Raw genomic sequence first — 18,607 nt, 5'->3', positions numbered from 1 at the left:
GGCAGCCATTTTCAAAAGAGAAAATGCCGCTGGAGATTTGTGACAGCCGTGCAGCGAGACGCCCGTGATTGGTGAGTAGGAAAGAGAGAGGGATTGTGCTGGGGACGCAGGACGCATGCAGACAGCAACGTGTGCACATAGCCTTACTGTGAAAAGCCACGTTTTTGGTGCTCGAACCGTTCTCGAACGTAACTTGAACTGTCGAGCTTTTAGCAAAAAGCTCGAGTTCGTCGAACGTCTCGAACACCCCCAAAATCACTCGAACGTGAAATTGGTGAACCTCGAGCCTCGAATATCGCTCATCTCTAATATTAACTAATATTAACCATGCTATTGTAAGGCTGGGTTCACATGCCCTGTGGTCATCTATCCTCATGGATTCATTAGCGATCCGTTTGCAAAAAGGTTGTGCAAATTCAATTTTTTTGTTCACTGTTAAGTAACGGATGTCGGCCAGATCAGTTTTTAACATGTGGAGTCTACAGACAACGGATTCGTTAACGGATTGCTCTTTATCATGCATTTGTAACAGATCCGTTAAGAAAACAATGGATTTGTTACAAATGCAAGTGCAACAGATGGCTAAATAGCAATCCATTAACAGATCCATTGTCCATACACTCCCACGTAAGCAAAATGGATCCGACAGAAATCAGTTTCCCACTGGATCCATTCTAATGGATGACTACAGGAAATGTGAACTTAGCCTAACTCTTCCAGTATGTTTGTGGTTCTTAACCTGCTGTAACGTGAAACTATACCCCAGCAGCAAGTATTTTACAGCCTCCAGGATTGCCCTGCATTGAGCTCTATTGATCTTTTCATCAAGAAGAAAAATAATCCCTGCAGTATGTTGCTGCCATCACTTTATTTGACAGTGTAATCAGTATATTTGACCCTGTTTTCGGGGTAATATTCAGATTTAGTTTGCAGCCACATATACTGTGTGCAGAATTATTAGGCAAATGAGTATTTTAATCACATGATAATTTTTATACATGTTGTCCTACTCCAAGCAGTATAGGCTTGGGAGCCAACTACCAATTAAGTAAATCAGGTGATGTGCATCTCTGTAATGAGGAGGGGTATGGTGTAATGACATCAACACCCTACAGTTAGATCCAGAAATATTTGGACAGTGACACAAGTTTTGTTATTTTAGCTGTTTACAAAAACATGTTCAGAAATACAATTATATATATATAATATGGGCTGAAAGTGCACACTCCCAGCTGCAATATGAGAGTTTTCACATCCAAATCGGAGAAAGGGTTTAGGAATCATAGCTCTGTAATGCATAGCCTCCTCTTTTTCAAGGAACCAAAAGTAATTGGACAAGGGACTCTAAGGGCTGTAATTAACTCTGAAGGCGTCTCCCTCGTTAACCTGTAATCAATGAAGTAGTTAAAAGGTCTGGGGTTGATTACAGGTGTGTGGTTTTGCATTTGGAAGCTGTTGCTGTGACCAGACAACATGCGGTCTAAGGAACTCTCAATTGAGGTAAAGCAGAACATCCTGAGGCTGAAAAAAAAAGAAAAAATCCATCAGAGAGATAGCAGACATGCTTGGAGTAGCAAAATCAACAGTTGGGTACATTCTGAGAAAAAAGGAATTGACTGGTGAGCTTGGGAACTCAAAAAGGCCTGGGCGTCCACGGATGACAACAGTGGTGGATGATAGCCGCATACTTTCTTTGGTGAAGAAGAACCCATTCACAACATCAACTGAAGTCCAGAACACTCTCAGTGAAGTAGGTGTATCTGTCTCTAAGTCAACAGTAAAGAGAAGACTCCATGAAAGTAAATACAAAGGGTTCACATCTAGATGCAAACCATTCATCAATTCCAAAAATAGACAGGCCAGAGTTAAATTTGCTGAAAAACACCTCATGAAGCCAGCTCAGTTCTGGAAATTATTCTATGGACAGATGAGACAAAGATCAACCTGTACCAGAATGATGGGAAGAAAAAAGTTTGGAGAAGAAAGGGAACGGCACATGATCCAAGGCACACTACATCCTCTGTAAAACATGGTGGAGGCAACGTGATGGCATGGGCATGCATGGCTTTCAATGGCACTAGGTCACTTGTGTTTATTGATGACATAACAGCAGACAAGAGTAGCCGGATGAATTCTGAAGTATACCGGGATATACTTTCAGCCCAGATTCAGTCAAATGCCACAAAGTTGATCGGACGGCGCTTCATAGTACAGATGGACAATGACCCCAAGCATACATCCAAAGCTACCCAGGAGTTCATGAGTGCAAAAAAGTGGAACATTCTGCAATGGCCAAGTCAATCACCAGATCTTAACCCAATTGAGCATGCATTTCACTTGCTCAAATCCAGACTTAAGACGGAAAGACCCACAAACAAGCAAGACCTGAAGGCTGCGGCTGTAAAGGCCTGGCAAAGCATTAAGAAGGAGGAAACCCAGCGTTTGGTGATGTCCATGGGTTCCAGACTTAAGGCAGTGATTGCCTCCAAAGGATTCGCAACAAAATATTGAAAATAAAAATATTTTGTTTGGGTTTGGTTTATTTGTCCAATTACTTTTGACCTCCTAAAATGTGGAGTGTTTGTAAAGAAATGTGTACAATTCCTACAATTTCTATCAGATATTTTTGTTCAAACCTTCAAATTAAACGTTACAATCTGCACTTGAATTCTGTTGTAGAGGTTTCATTTCAAATCCAATGTGGTGGCATGCAGAGCCCAACTCGCGAAAATTGTGTCACTGTCCAAATATTTCTGGACCTAATTGTATATAAGGTGTGCTTAATTATTAAGAAACTTCCTTTCCTTTGGCAAAATGGGTCAGAAGAGAGATTTGACGGGCTCTGAAAAGTCTAAAATTGTGAGATGTCTTGCAGAGGGATGCTGCAGTCTTGAAATTGCCAAACTTTTGAAGTGTGATCACCGAACAATCAAGCGTTTCATGGCAAATAGCCAACAGGGTCGCAAGATAACTGCCCATGAATTGAGGAAAATCAAGCGTGAAGCTGCCAAGATTTGCCACCAGTTTTGCCATACTGGCGAGCTGCAACGTTACTAGAGTATCAAAAAGCACAAGGTGTGCCATACTCAGGGACATGACAAGGTAAGGAATGCTGAAAAATCACATAAGATAAAACGTCAAGACTGGGCCAAGAAATATCTTAAGACTGATTTTTCATAGGTTTTATGCACTGATGAAATGAGAGTGACTCTTGATGGACCAGATGGATGGGCCAGAGGCTGATCAGTAAAGGGCAGAGAGCTCCACTCTGACTTAGACGCCAGAAAGGTGGATGTGGTGCACTGGTATGGGCTGGCATCATCAAAGATGAACTTGTGGGACCTTTTCGGTTTGAGGATGGAGTGAAGCTCAACTCCCAGACCTACTGCCAGTTTCTAGAAGACAACTTCTTCAAGCAGTGGTACAGGAAGAATATCATTCAAGAAAAACATGATTTTCATGCAGGACAATGCTCCATCACATGCATCCAACTACTCCATAGCGTGGCTGGCCAGTAAAGGTCTAAAAGATGAAAAAATAATGACATGGCTCCATTGTTCACCTGCTCTGAACCCAATAGAGAACCTGTAGTCCCTCATAAAATGTGAGATCTACAGGGAGGGAAAACATACACCTCTCAGAATAGTGTCTGGGAGGCCATGGTGGCTGCTGCACATAATGGTGATCGTAAACAGATCATGCAACTGACAGAATATATGGATGGTAGGCTGTTGAGTGTCATCATAAAGAAAGATGGCTATATTGGTCACTAATTTTTTGGGGCTTTGTTTTTGAATGTCAGAAATGTTTATTTCTAAATTTTGTGGAGTTATATTGGTTTACCTGGTGAAAATAAACAAGTAAGATGGAAATATATTTGGTTTTTATTAAGTTGCCTAATAATTCTGCACAGTAATAGCTACCTGCACAAACAGATATCCTCCTAAGATAGCCAAATCTAAAAAAAAAAACACTCCAACTTCCAAAAATATTAAGCTTTGATATTTATGAGTCTTTTGGGTTGATTGAGAACATAGTTGTTGGTCAATAATAAAAAAAATCCTCTAAAATACAACTTGCCTAATAATTCTGCACACAGTGTATGGTATTTTGAATTGAGTTCAAAAAGTTATACTTTATTCTCTGTTGACCAATGGACCCTCATCCACATGCTGTGTCCCTACATGGCTTTTTGCAAACTATAAAGAGAACTTCTCATGGCTTTCACTCAAAAATGGCTTTCTAATTGCCACTTTTCCATAAAAGTCAGATCTGTGGCGTTTACAACTAATAGTTGTCTTATGCACAGATTCTTCCACCTGAGCTGTGGATCTCTGCACCCCCTCCAAAGTGACCATGGGTTTCTTGGCTTTCTCTTATTAGTGTTTTGTTTGCTTGAAATATCCCATTACCTGGACGGCCATGTCTTGTTAGCTTTGTGGTTGTGCCATACTCCTTCCATTTTTGGATGATAGAGTGAACAGGGCTCTGTGAGATGTTCAGAGATTTGGCTTTTTTATAACCTAACCATGCTTTACTCTTTTCAACAACTTTATCCCTTACCTTTATGGTTGTCTTCCTTGGTTTTAATGATGGCAGTTGTTTTTTTATAGGATTCTATGCAGAAAGGAGGTGAAAGAGAAAAGGAATAGTCTGCCTCTAGCTCCTCCCTCCCTTCTCCCTGCCCCTTTCTTCTACAATAAAATTGTGTTAATAGCAGCTGTCCTTTCTTGTCTCGGCCATATAAAAGTCTGTATTCACTGAAGACAGATTTTACCCAGGAATTGAGAATTTTGAGAATAAAAGATTAATTCAGAAGGAGAAAGAGGCAAATTTGTCTGATAAGATATATTACAAAGATGCTTATTTTTATGTGTACAATTAATTTCTGAAATAAAAATTAAAATAATGGTTAAGGGTGGAGTAAAACACTAACTAGAAAGTTGCAGAATTGTCTGTGATGCACCCACGGCGTCTGGGGGGTTACTCTTCACTGGGCCGGTGTAGGGGGTGGGATGTCACAGCGGCCAGGCCCGGTTCCGTGACCCCGATGGTGTTAATAAAGACGGAGGGATTATTTACATTGGAGGAGAGTTTGTATTCGTGATGCCACCTTTGGTTTGCGGCTAATATAGGAGCTGCGGGAAGTATGCTCTGGGGCAGATGGTAATGCACCTCGGTTAGTGCAGCTCTCCACAGGCAGAGCTCAGGCCCTAGAGATGTTGGGAGTCATAGTTTCCTGCTGCCGTGCAACTAAGGTAAGGGTAGGGTGCGGGAAGGATTACACAACACAGGGGTTGCAGTCAAAGTTCTTTACTCACTGAAGTATCACCGCCTCTGGAGTGCAGAACTCCGCTGTCATGGGCTCCAGCTGATCCCAGATAGTTCGGAGGCCAAGGCTGGTGCTTCTTCCTATGTGTCCTTCCTTTTGGTAGTCCCTCCACCCCAGCTTCTGGCTAGTGGAACGGGTCACGGGGGCCTGTTGCACTCCCTGTGAGCCTTCGGATCCCCCTTTCTATCTGGGAACCCGAGTCGAGTGCTGAAGCTCCAGACAATGGGTCCCTGGCTTTTCTGAGAGCTCTTCCAATCCGAGTCTGTTTACGGTCAGTTTCCTTTCCTCTGTTTGTGTGTGTGTTGCCTCATTCCCCCTTTGATGATGCTCCACCCCCCCGGGTTACTGAACTAGTGGGCAGGAAGTCCCATACCTCATGATGGTCACCCCCAGCACCCTACCCTAACCCAGTTCCAGTGGAAGGGCAACTGACTGTGTGTTGCATGGATTGTGGTGTTTACTGGACATGACCTCCTCTGTACCCGGGATGAATACCGCACCTCAGGCCAGGTGCAGTACCCTGTGGCGACTGAAGCCTTGAGGCGCCACATCTGTATTGTCTCGCTCTATGTTTTAAACTCTGCTTTTCACTATTAACAGGTCACATATTCAGCAGTAAGCATTATTCAAGACATATTGTATGAAAAACATGTTTCAATACTTTATTTTATGTTATAGTTTAAAATATTTTGTTAAATAGATCTACTTTTTTGGCATCCTGTTGATTTATTCATGTTTTAGATTGTCTGGCCATAATAATATTAATTGTATTGTTGAAAGTAACTGAAATATAAGGAATAAATAAGTGAGTAAGGTAGTAAAACAATAATAAAATGGGATAAGCGAGATGGAAAATGTCAATGGCTGGAAAAAGTGTAAGCCAAAAAAGAACTGGCAAGCAGTTTAATTAATAAATTAGTATATTGTCTGCCCTTGCATACAAAGTGGGTATAATGAATTTAGCAATCAGAGCACATTAGGAGCTTAGCCATTAAGCTACATAAATATTATGTAGAGTCGGATTGATTAATACCTTGTAGTTCTTTTTCCTTTGCATTGAATATGCCGCTACACTATCTCAATGCACAGAAATAGCTTTACTATTTCATGTGTTATTATATTAATGACCATAAGAGATTACCATCCTTTGTACCGCTTGACCTCAAACCTCTGAACTTGAAGCAAATGTATTTCACTGTTCAAAAATAAATCTACAAGTGTGTTAATTGCTGCACAAATTACCAAGTAAAACAGCTTCAGCAGTTTGTAGTAATTGGCCTTAAACCTTAGTGTTTCTTTAAGATATGAACTTGTGAAATGATATAATCTAATCAATGTTGACAGCATGAAGCCAAAAGCCACCTACTAATATAATAGGTCACCTCTAAAAAGAGTCAAGATTTAGAGAGGATATTTCATGTGCAACTTTTATCTTCATTAGAAGAATATCTAGCAGTATTATGCAAGGATGTAGCAGGACAACAACTAACATTTACTATATGGGTTTGTCTAGATTAAGACATACAATGTATATTTCAGAGATACAAATATTATATACATTTGTCTAGATTTTTATGCTTCTCTTAAAAGAAATTCTGAACTCTATTGCCTCATTGGTATTGCTGAAACAATAATAGACCATACTATAAAATTAACACCTTAATCATCCAGCATAGCGAAAGAAGCGAAGACTAAAAGGTGATCAATAAGTAATTTGTGCCACAAAGTAGTAGCAATGGAAACTACAACTCATCCCGCATAAAAAAATGAGTCCTCATAAAGCTTCATACAGTGTATGAAAAAATATAAATGTTATTGCTTCATGGACAAAAAAAAACACAAACAAAAAAGTGTTTTGTGCAAAAGAGGTAAAACATTAGAAGCTGGTATCGCTGTAGTTCTAAAGACTAGAGATGAGCGAACCGGTCCCGGTTCGGCTCGAGGTCGGTTCGCCGAACGGAGGTCCCGTTCGAGTTCGGTTCGTCGAACGTTCAACGAACCGAACTCGAACGCATAGGAAACAATGGCAGGCAATCACAAACACAGAAAAACACCTAGAAAACACCCTCAAAGGTGTCCAAAAGGTGACAAACAACTCACAACACAACATAAACACATGGGAAAGTGACAAGGACATATACTCATGCGAAAGCAAAAGAGCAGGACAAGGAAAAAGTGGAGGACACACAGATATAGGCATGGCACGCCCTTCTAAAATCATGTAAAACACCGCAAGGTGACTCCAAGCGGAGTCTCCCTTTTTTCCAAAAATTGGGCCCCACACACACCCACCCCTTCAGTGGCAGCAGTTGTGCCCCAGTTGTACACTTCACAGCTAGATTTGCATCAAGCACATTCAAAAATACGCCATACTTAACCATCCCCAGGATGACACCGGGGTAGGTAGCAAAGTCTTTCCTGATCCCAGCTCTGTGCATCTTGGATCATTTTTAAAAACAATGTAAGCAAGGGTTACTCCAAGCAGAGTCTCCCTTTTTTCCAAAAATTGGGCCAAACACACACCCACCCCTTCAGTGGCAGCACTTGTGCCCCAGTTGTACACTTCACAGCTAGATTTGCATCAAGCACATTCAAAAATACGCCATTCTTATCCGTCCCCAGGATGACACCGGGGTAGGTAGCAAAGTCTTTCCTGATCCCAGCTCTGTTCATCTTGGCTTCTTTTAAAAACACATCAAGCAAGGGTTACTCCAAGCGGAGTCTCCCTTTTTTCCAAAAATTGGGCCCCACACACACCCACCCCTTCAGTGGCAGCAGTTGTGCCCCAGTTGTACACTTCACAGCTAGATTTGCATCAAGCACATTCAAAAATACGCCATTCTTATCCGTCCCCAGGATGACACCGGGGTAGGTAGCAAAGTCTTTCCTGATCCCAGCTCTGTTCATCTTGGCTTCTTTTAAAAACACATCAAGCAAGGGTTACTCCAAGCGGAGTCTCCCTTTTTTCCAAAAATTGGGCCCCACACACACCCACCCCTTCAGTGGCAGCAGTTGTGCCCCAGTTGTACACTTCACAGCTAGATTTGCATCAAGCACATTCAAAAATACGCCATTCTTATCCGTCCCCAGGATGACACCGGGGTAGGTAGCAAAGTCTTTCCTGATCCCAGCTCTGTGCATCTTGGATCATTTTTAAAAACAATGTAAGCAAGGGTTACTCCAAGCGGAGTCTCCCTTTTTTCCAAAAATTGGGCCAAACACACACCCACCCCTTCAGTGGCAGCACTTGTGCCCCAGTTGTACACTTCACAGCTAGATTTGCATCAAGCACATTCAAAAATACGCCATACTTAACCGTCCCCAGGATGACACCGGGGTAGGTAGCAAAGTCTTTCCTGATCTCAGCGCTGTGCATCTTTGATCATTTTTAAAAACAATGTAAGCAAGGGTTACTCCAAGCGGAGTCTCCCTTTTTTCCAAAAATTTCGGCCCACACACACCCACCCCTTCAGTGGCAGCAGTTGTGCCCCAGTTGTACACTTCACAGCTAGATTTGCATCAAGCACATTCAAAAATACGCCATTCTTATCCGTCCCCAGGATGACACCGGGGTAGGTAGCAAAGTCTTTCCTGATCCCAGCTCTGTGCATCTTGGATCATTTTTAAAAACAATGTAAGCAAGGGTTACTCCAAGCGGAGTCTCCCTTTTTTCCAAAAATTGGGCCAAACACACACCCACCCCTTCAGTGGCAGCACTTGTGCCCCAGTTGTACACTTCACAGCTAGATTTGCATCAAGCACATTCAAAAATACGCCATTCTTATCCGTCCCCAGGATGACACCGGGGTAGGTAGCAAAGTCTTTCCTGATCCCAGCTCTGTGCATCTTGGATCATTTTTAAAAACAATGTAAGCAAGGGTTACTCCAAGCGGAGTTTCCCTTTTTTCCAAAAATTGGGCCCCACACACACCCACCCCTTCAGTGGCAGCAGTTGTGCCCCAGTTGTACACTTCACAGCTAGATTTGCATCAAGCACATTCAAAAATACGCCATACTTAACCATCCCCAGGATGACACCGGGATAGGTAGCAAAGTCTTTCCTGATCCCAGCTCTGTGCATCTTGGATCATTTTTAAAAACAATGTAAGCAAGGGTTACTCCAAGCGGAGTCTCCCTTTTTTCCAAAAATTGGGCCAAACACACACCCACCCCTTCAGTGGCAGCACTTGTGCCCCAGTTGTACACTTCACAGCTAGATTTGCATCAAGCACATTCAAAAATACGCCATTCTTATCCGTCCCCAGGATGACACCGGGGTAGGTAGCAAAGTCTTTCCTGATCCCAGCTCTGTTCATCTTGGCTTCTTTTAAAAACACATCAAGCAAGGGTTACTCCAAGCGGAGTCTCCCTTTTTTCCAAAAATTGGGCCAAACACACACCCACCCCTTCAGTGGCAGCACTTGTGCCCCAGTTGTACACTTCACAGCTAGATTTGCATCAAGCACATTCAAAAATACGCCATACTTAACCGTCCCCAGGATGACACCGGGGTAGGTAGCAAAGTCTTTCCTGATCTCAGCGCTGTGCATCTTTGATCATTTTTAAAAACAATGTAAGCAAGGGTTACTCCAAGCGGAGTCTCCCTTTTTTCCAAAAATTTCGGCCCACACACACCCACCCCTTCAGTGGCAGCAGTTGTGCCCCAGTTGTACACTTCACAGCTAGATTTGCATCAAGCACATTCAAAAATACGCCATTCTTATCCGTCCCCAGGATGACACCGGGGTAGGTAGCAAAGTCTTTCCTGATCCCAGCTCTGTTCATCTTGGCTTCTTTTAAAAACACATCAAGCAAGGGTTACTCCAAGCGGAGTCTCCCTTTTTTCCAAAAATTGGGCCCCACACACACCCACCCCTTCAGTGGCAGCAGTTGTGCCCCAGTTGTACACTTCACAGCTAGATTTGCATCAAGCACATTCAAAAATACGCCATTCTTATCCGTCCCCAGGATGACACCGGGGTAGGCAGCAAAGTCTTTCCTGATCCCAGCTCTGTGCATCTTGGATCATTTTTAAAAACAATGTAAGCAAGGGTTACTCCAAGCGGAGTCTCCCTTTTTTCCAAAAATTGGGCCAAACACACACCCACCCCTTCAGTGACAGCACTTGTGCCCCAGTTGTACACTTCACAGCTAGATTTGCATCAAGCACATTCAAAAATACGCCATACTTAACCGTCCCCAGGATGACACCGGGGTAGGTAGCAAAGTCTTTCCTGATCTCAGCGCTGTGCATCTTTGATCATTTTTAAAAACAATGTAAGCAAGGGTTACTCCAAGCGGAGTCTCCCTTTTTTCCAAAAATTTCGGCCCACACACACCCACCCCTTCAGTGGCAGCAGTTGTGCCCCAGTTGTAAACTTCACAGCTAGATTTGCATCAAGCACATTCAAAAATACGCCATTCTTATCCGTCCCCAGGATGACACCGGGGTAGGTAGCAAAGTCTTTCCTGATCCCAGCTCTGTTCATCTTGGCTTCTTTTAAAAACACATCAAGCAAGGGTTACTCCAAGCGGAGTCTCCCTTTTTTCCAAAAATTGGGCCCCACACACACCCACCCCTTCAGTTTCAGCAGTTGTGCCCCAGTTGTACACTTCACAGCTAGATTTGCATCAAGCACATTCAAAAATACGCCATTCTTATCCGTCCCCAGGATGACACCGGGGTAGGTAGCAAAGTCTTTCCTGATCCCAGCTCTGTGCATCTTGGATCATTTTTAAAAACAATGTAAGCATGGGTTACTCCAAGCGGAGTCTCCCTTTTTTACAAAAATTGGGCCAAACACACACCCACCCCTTCAGTGGCAGCACTTATGCCCCAGTTGTACACTTCACAGCTAGATTTGCATCAAGCACATTCAAAAATACGCCATTCTTATCCGTCCCCAGGATGACACCGGGGTAGGTAGCAAAGTCTTTCCTGATCCCAACGCTGTGCATCTTGGCTTCTTTTAAAAACACAGCAAGCAAGGGTTACTCCAAGCGGAGTCTCCCTTTTTTCCAAAAATTGGGCCACACAGACACCCCATCAGTGGCAGCACTTGTGCCCTAGTTGTACACTTCACAGCTAGATTTGCATCAAGCACATTCAAAAATACGCCATTCTTATCTGTCCCCAGGATGACACCGGGGTAGGTAGCAAAGTTTTTCCTGATCCCAACGCGGTGCATCTTGGCTTCTTTTAAAAACACAGCAAGCAAGGGTTACTCCAAGCGGAGTCTCCCTTTTTTCCAAAAATTGGGCCACACAGACACCCCATCAGTGGCAGCACTTGTGCCCTAGTTGCAAACAGGATGTTTTGATTTGCATCAAGCACATTCCAAATCCACAAGCATTTACTCTCCCCAGGATGACACAGGGGTAGTAAATTCCTTCTGGATCCATGACTTGTTCATTTTGATGAACGTCAGTCTGTCCACATTGTCACTGGACAGACGCGTGCGCTTATCTGTCAGCACACACCCAGCAGCACTGAAGACACGTTCAGAGACAACGCTGGCAGCTGGACACGACAAAATCTCCAAGGCGTAACTGGAGAGCTCTGGCCATTTTTCTAGATTTGAAGCCCAAAAGGAGCAAGGCTCCATTTGCAAAGTCATGGCATCGATGTTCATTTGGAGATACTCCTGTATCATCCTCTCCAGCCGTTGACTATGTGTCAGACTTGTTGTCTCTGGTGGCCTTGCAAAAGAGGGTCTAAAAAAATTATGAAAAGATTCCATAAAATTGCTGTTACCAGCACCAGATACGGTCCTACTGGTACGGGTAGACTGTTGAAGATGACGAGACCGTCCCATGTTTGTCAAGTTACAACTGGGAGATTCCCTCCCTGCACCTGCACGGTTGTTTGGTGGAAAAGCCGAGCTAAGATCGAGTAACAGCTTCTGCTGATACTCCTGCATACGTGCGTCCCTTTCTATGGCTGTAATTATGTCACAAAATTTGGACTTGTACCGGGGATCTAATAGTGTGGCAATCCAGTAGTCATCATCACTTCTAATTTTGACAATACGACTGTCATGTTGGAGGTAGTGCAACAAAAAGGCACTCATGTGTCTTGCGCAGCCATGCGGACCAAGTCCACGCTGTGTTTGTGGCATAGAGGTGCTACCCGTTCTTTCTTCCTCTGACATCTCCCCCCAACCTCTTTCAACTGAAATTTGACCAAGGTCTCCCTCATCCGCTGAGTCTTCCATGTCCATGGACAGTTCGTCCTCCATTTCTTCATGTTCTCCTGCACCTTGCTCAACATTTCGCCTGCTACTATGCGCCCTTGTCGATCCCTGTCCCCCATGGTCCCATGCCTGCTGCGTTGGTGATGATGAACGTCTGGACCTTGGTGATGTTGTTGTCCCTTGCGCATATGAATCCTCCTGTAGTTCCTCCCCTTCATGTTGTCCCACCCCCTGACTCCGAATAGTGTTTAGCGTGTGCTCCAGCATGTAAATGACTGGAATCGTCATGCTGATAATGGCATTGTCAGTGCTAAACATATTCATCGCCATGTCGAAACTGTGCAGAAGGGTGCATAGGTCCTTGATCTGAGACCACTCCATCAGGGTGATCTGCCCCACCTCTGCATCTCGTTGGCCCAGGCTATACGTCATGATGTATTGCACCAGGGCTCTGCGGTGCTGCCACAGTCGCTGTAACATGTGGAGAGTTGAATTCCAGCGTGTCGCCACATCGCATTTCAGGCGATGAACCGGCAGGCCGAAAGACTTCTGGAGCGATGCAAGTCGCTCAGCTGCGGCGCTTGAACGGCGGAAGTGAGCAGACAGTTTTCGTGCCCTGTTCAGAAGGCCATCTAGGCCGGGATAGTGTGTTAAAAATTGCTGGACGACAAGGTTCAACACGTGAGCCATACAAGGTACGTGTGTCCCCTTGCCCAGGCGAAGGGCCGCACCCAGGTTTGCAGCATTGTCGCACACGGCCTTACCAGGCTGCAGGTTGAGTGGAGACAACCATTTATTAAACTCGGACCGCAGAGCTGACCACAACTCCTCAGCTGTGTGACTCTTATTCCCAAGACATGTCAAGCTAAAGACCGCCTGCTCTGCTGCCAGCATAGTAATGAGGGGTGCGTGATTCCTTCTGCGCAGTGAGAACGCTGGTGGCCTGACCAGGCAGGCTTGGGGCGGAGGTGGAGGACCCAGATGAGGTGGAGGATGCAGAAGCAGTGGCGGAACTTGGACAGACAGAGGATTGACACACAAGTCGTGGGGACGGCAAGACTTGTGCAGCAGACCCTTCACCATCTATCACCATAGTTACCCAGTGCCCAGTCAGCGACATGTAACGTCCCTGTCCATGCTTACTGGTCCAAGTATCGGTGGTGAAATGCACCCGTTCACACACAGAGTTTCTCAAGGAAGCGGTGATGTTGTGTGCGACATGCTGGTGTAGCGCGGGCACACCTTTCTTAGAGAAGTAGTGGCGACTAGGCATCTGGTACTGGGGCACAGCGACAGACATAAGGTCTCTAAAATCCTGTGTGTCCACTAGGCGGAAAGGCAGCATTTCGGTAGCCAACAGCTTACAGAGGGATAGAGTCAACCTCTTAGCTTTGTCATGGGTCGCAGGAAGTGGCCTTTTATTTGACCACATCTGAGGGACAGAGATCTGGCTGCTGTGTGTAGACGGTGTTGAGTAGGGTGTCCCTGGAAAAATGCAGGTTTGTGAGGAAAGTGCAGGCGGAGACATGATGTTGCCTTCATCCAACGTTGGTGCTATCGATGTCTGAGAGAGCTGTACACACTCACTTGTTTCCCCTTCCAAACCAACTGACGACCTACCAAGCAAACTGCCTGTTGCGGTTACAGTGGTGGAAGTTGTGCATGGAAAAACAGGTGTGACAGCTGTCCCCACAGTCCTAAAAGATGAAGAGCGCGCGGATGCACTGGAAGGGGCAGGCGGTGGATGGTTCGCTCCGCTAGGCCGCATTGCAGCACGGTGAGCTTCCCACCGGGACCTATGATATTTATTCATGTGACGATTCATGGAAGAAGTTGTCAAACTGCTGAGGTTTTGACCTCTACTAAGAGAATCATGACAAAGTTTACAGATCACATAATTTGGGCGATCTTTTTCTATGTCAAAAAAGGACCAGGCTAGGCAAGGCTTAGAGGCCATGCGACCTGTTGATCCACCCCGAATAATGCTCATAGGCAGAGTGGTGGCTGAGGATGCAGTTGTAGACGTGCTACCAGTGCTCCGACTCTGTCCAGGAAGGCACAAGGTAACTTCGTCGTCGGTTGCATCCTCCTCCACCGCCTCTGTTGACCTCCTCGAGTGCCTGACTGTGGGTTGACAGTAGGTGGGATCTAGAACTTCATCATCAATTGTTGTGTTTGCACTCCCCTCCCCCTCAGACCGAGCCTCTTCTTGCCCTGACCGAATATTTAAGTTGTCACCCCAATCGGGTATCTGCGTCTCATCTTCATCAGTATGTTCCTCATTGTCTATAACCACAGGTGTTACAGTTTGTGACAAAGGGTCAACATTATGCTCAGAAACTTGGTCCTCACGGCCTGAATCAGAGTCACAAAGGTTCTGGGCATCACTGCAGACCATTTCCTGTTCTGTACTCACTGTAGCTTGGGAGCAGACCTCTGATTCCCAGGCTATAGTGTGACTGAACAGCTTTGCAGACTCAGTCATCTCAGTTCCACCATACTGTGCAGGGCTGATGGAGACTTCAGAGCTGGGAGAAAGCAAGTTTGATTGGGATGACAACTCAGAGGACTGGTGTTTTTTGGATGCGGTACTTGAAGTGGCTGAGAGGGCACTTGTTGGACCACTTGAGATCCATTCAAGCATTTTCCTTTTTTGCCCATCATCTACCTTTGTTCCTGTTGTTCGTGTCCGTAAAAAAGGGAGCACATCGGATTGTCCACGGTAAGTAGTAGACATCTTACTTTTGCTGGTAGATGGTCTATCTTCAGCAGATGATAATGGAGCTTTGCCACCTTCCCCACGGACAAAACCTTTTTTGCCTTTTCCACCACGCCTCTTCCCCTTTCCACCAGCATCTGTCATTTTGCCACTCATGTTGATTGCGACAAGATTGTGGACGGAAAATGTGGTAGTAAAAATTGATAGGTGGTGTAGATTGCAGTGGTGGTCTAGCTTTATTAACAGCAGAATAATAAAGAATAAATATCCCTGACAATGCAACTACGGCCCTTAAACTGGCAGCAAAAATTGCTAGTATAATGGCTTAGTTATAATGAGTTGGAGTGTGCAATGCAGGCAGAGGTGCTGCAAATGTCTTTGCACTAGTGTGACTATAGCAAAGTCCAATAGCCATGTATAGGATGCCACTAGGTACACTGAGTGTTTGCTAGTATAATGGCTTAGTTATAATGAGTTGGTGTGTGCAATGCAGGTAGAGGTGCTGCAAATGTCTTTGCACTAGTGTGACTATAGCAAAGTCCAATAGCCACGTATAGGATGCCACTAGGTACACTGAGTGTTTGCTAGTATAATGGCTTAGTTATCATGAGTTGGAGTGTGCAATGCAGGCAGACACGCTCTGCAAATGTCTTTGCACTAGTGTGACTATAGCAAAGTCCAATAGCCACGTATAGGATGCCACTAGGTACACTGAGTGTTTGCTAGTATAATGGCTTAGTTATAATGAGTTGGTGTGTGCAATGCAGGTAGAGGTGCTGCAAATGTCTTTGCACTAGTGTGACTATAGCAAAGTCCAATAGCCACGTATAGGATGCCACTAGGTACACTGAGTGTTTGCTAGTATAATGGCTTAGTTATCATGAGTTGGTGTGTGCAATGCAGGTAGAGGTGCTGCAAATGTCTTTGCACTAGTGTGACTATAGCAAAGTCCAATAGCCACGTATAGGATGCCACTAGGTACACTGAGTGTTTGCTAGTATAATGGCTTAGTTATAATGAGTTGGAGTGTGCAATGCAGGTAGAGGTGCTGCAAATGTCTTTGCACCAGTGTGACTATAGCAAAGTCCAATAGCCACGTATAGGATGCCACTAGGTACACTGAGTGTTTGCTAGTATAATGGCTTAGTTATAATGAGTTGGTGTGTGCAATGCAGGTAGAGGTGCTGCAAATGTCTTTGCACTAGTGTGACTATAGCAAAGTCCAATAGCCATGTATAGGATGCCACTAGGTACACTGAGTGTTTGCTAGTATAATGGCTTAGTTATAATGAGTTGGAGTGTGCAATGCAGGCAGACGCGCTCTGCAAATGTCTTTGCACTAGTGTGACTATAGCAAAGTCCAATAGCCACGTATAGGATGCCACTAGGTACACTGAGTGTTTGCTAGTATAATGGCTTAGTTATCATGAGTTGGAGTGTGCAATGCAGGTAGAGGTGCTCTGCAAATGTCTTTGCACTAGTGTGACTATAGCAAAGTCCAATAGCCACGTATAGGATGCCACTAGGTACACTGAGTGTTTGCTAGTATAATGGCTTAGTTATCATGAGTTGGAGTGTGCAATGCAGGTAGAGGTGCTGCAAATGTCTTTGCACTAGTGGGACTATAGCAAAGTCCAATAGCCACGTATAGGATGCCACTAGGTACACTGAGTGTTTGCTAGTATAATGGCTTAGTTATCATGAGTTGGAGTGTGCAATGCAGGCAGACGCGCTCTGCAAATGTCTTTGCACTAGTGTGACTATAGCAAAGTCCAATAGCCACGTATAGGATGCCACTAGGTACACTGACTGTTTGCTAGTATAATGGCTTAGTTATAATGAGTTGGAGTGTGCAGAGGACAGGAGGGTACAGTGGCAGGATTGTGGGGCTCTGGGTAGAGGAATGGAAGCCTGCCTTTCTATCCCTCCTAATAGGGAAATGCAGGGAGGAAATCCCTGACCTTGGCTACACAGACGCTGGCGCTGTTTTCAGGACCTGTCACCTTAACTCTGACCCTGCCGGTTTGAGCCCTTAAAAGCACTGCTAGAAAGTGCTATCCCTATGCTGTCCAGCGCTGTGTATGGAGCGCATACAGCTGTATCAGCGATAGGACTCAAGACGGAGCTGCGACAGTGATGTCTGACACCAAAGACGCAGAAGAGATAATGGCGTCCTGGAGGAAAATGTCCGTTTTTATAATGCAGGGACATGTGACATGGACATCCTATCACACATGCCGTTTCTTCTCTGGCTAAAAGTCCACTTAGCTGTGTGTGTGTCTGGGATTGGCTGACATGCTGGCCCGCCCCACTACACGCGCGCGCTTAGGGAAGGAAGACAAGAAAAAAAAAAAAAAAAATGGCGATCGCCATTATAGAAACAGCAGTGATCTGAAGGCGCTGTTCACGCACACTATACACTGAAATGTCATAATAGTGTGATTCACAGAGTGACTTACACTATTACAGCAGAAACCAAGCTAGGATTTAGCTGTTTTTTTGCTGCTAGAACCGTTCTCGAACGTTTCTAGAACTATCGAGCTTTTGCAAAAAAGCTCGAGTTCTAGTTCGATCTAGAACATGCCCCAAAATCACTCGAGCCTAGAACTGGAGAACCGCGAACCACGAACCGCGCTCAACTCTACTAAAGACATAAAGTTAGCATATTATTTACACTGCATAGTATCTATGTTTCTTGTTATATCATTTATATGTTTAAAGGGAACCTGTCACCAGGATTTTTCCATATAAGCTGCGGCCACCACCAGTGAGTCATTATATACAAAATTCTAGAATGCTGTGTCTATGGCGAGCTTTGCACTCTACGACATCGCAGGTGCGATGCCGGTGGGGTCAAATCGAAAGTGACGCACATCCGGCGTCGCAGTCGATATCGTAGTGTGCAAATCCTTTTTGATACAATTAACGAGCGCAAAAGCGTCGTTATCGTATCATCGGTGCAGGGTCCGACATTTCCATAATGCCGGTGCAGCGACAGGCACAATGTTGTTTCTCGTTCCTGCGACCGCACACTTCGCTGTGTATGAAGCCGCAGGAGCGAGGAACATCTCCTACCTGCGTCCCCGCTGCTATACGGAAGGAAGGAGGTGGGGCGGGATGTTTACGTCCCGCTCATCTCCACCCCTCTGCTGCTATTGGCTGCCTGCCAGAGCAACGTCGCATGGCAGGTGAGTGCATGTGAAGCTGCCGTAGCGATAATGTTCGCTACAGCAGCAATCACAAGATATCGCTGCTGCGACAGGGGCGAGGACTATCACGCTCGACATCGCAGCATCGGCTTGCGATGTCGCAGCATGCAAAGTACCCCTAAAAGTCCAAGCTGCTCTGTAGAATGTAAAAAAA

This window comes from Anomaloglossus baeobatrachus, chromosome 2 (assembly GCF_048569485.1).
Source record: "Anomaloglossus baeobatrachus isolate aAnoBae1 chromosome 2, aAnoBae1.hap1, whole genome shotgun sequence".
Classification (NCBI taxonomy): Eukaryota; Metazoa; Chordata; class Amphibia; order Anura; family Aromobatidae; genus Anomaloglossus; species Anomaloglossus baeobatrachus.
This window is presented reverse-complemented; position numbering follows the sequence as displayed.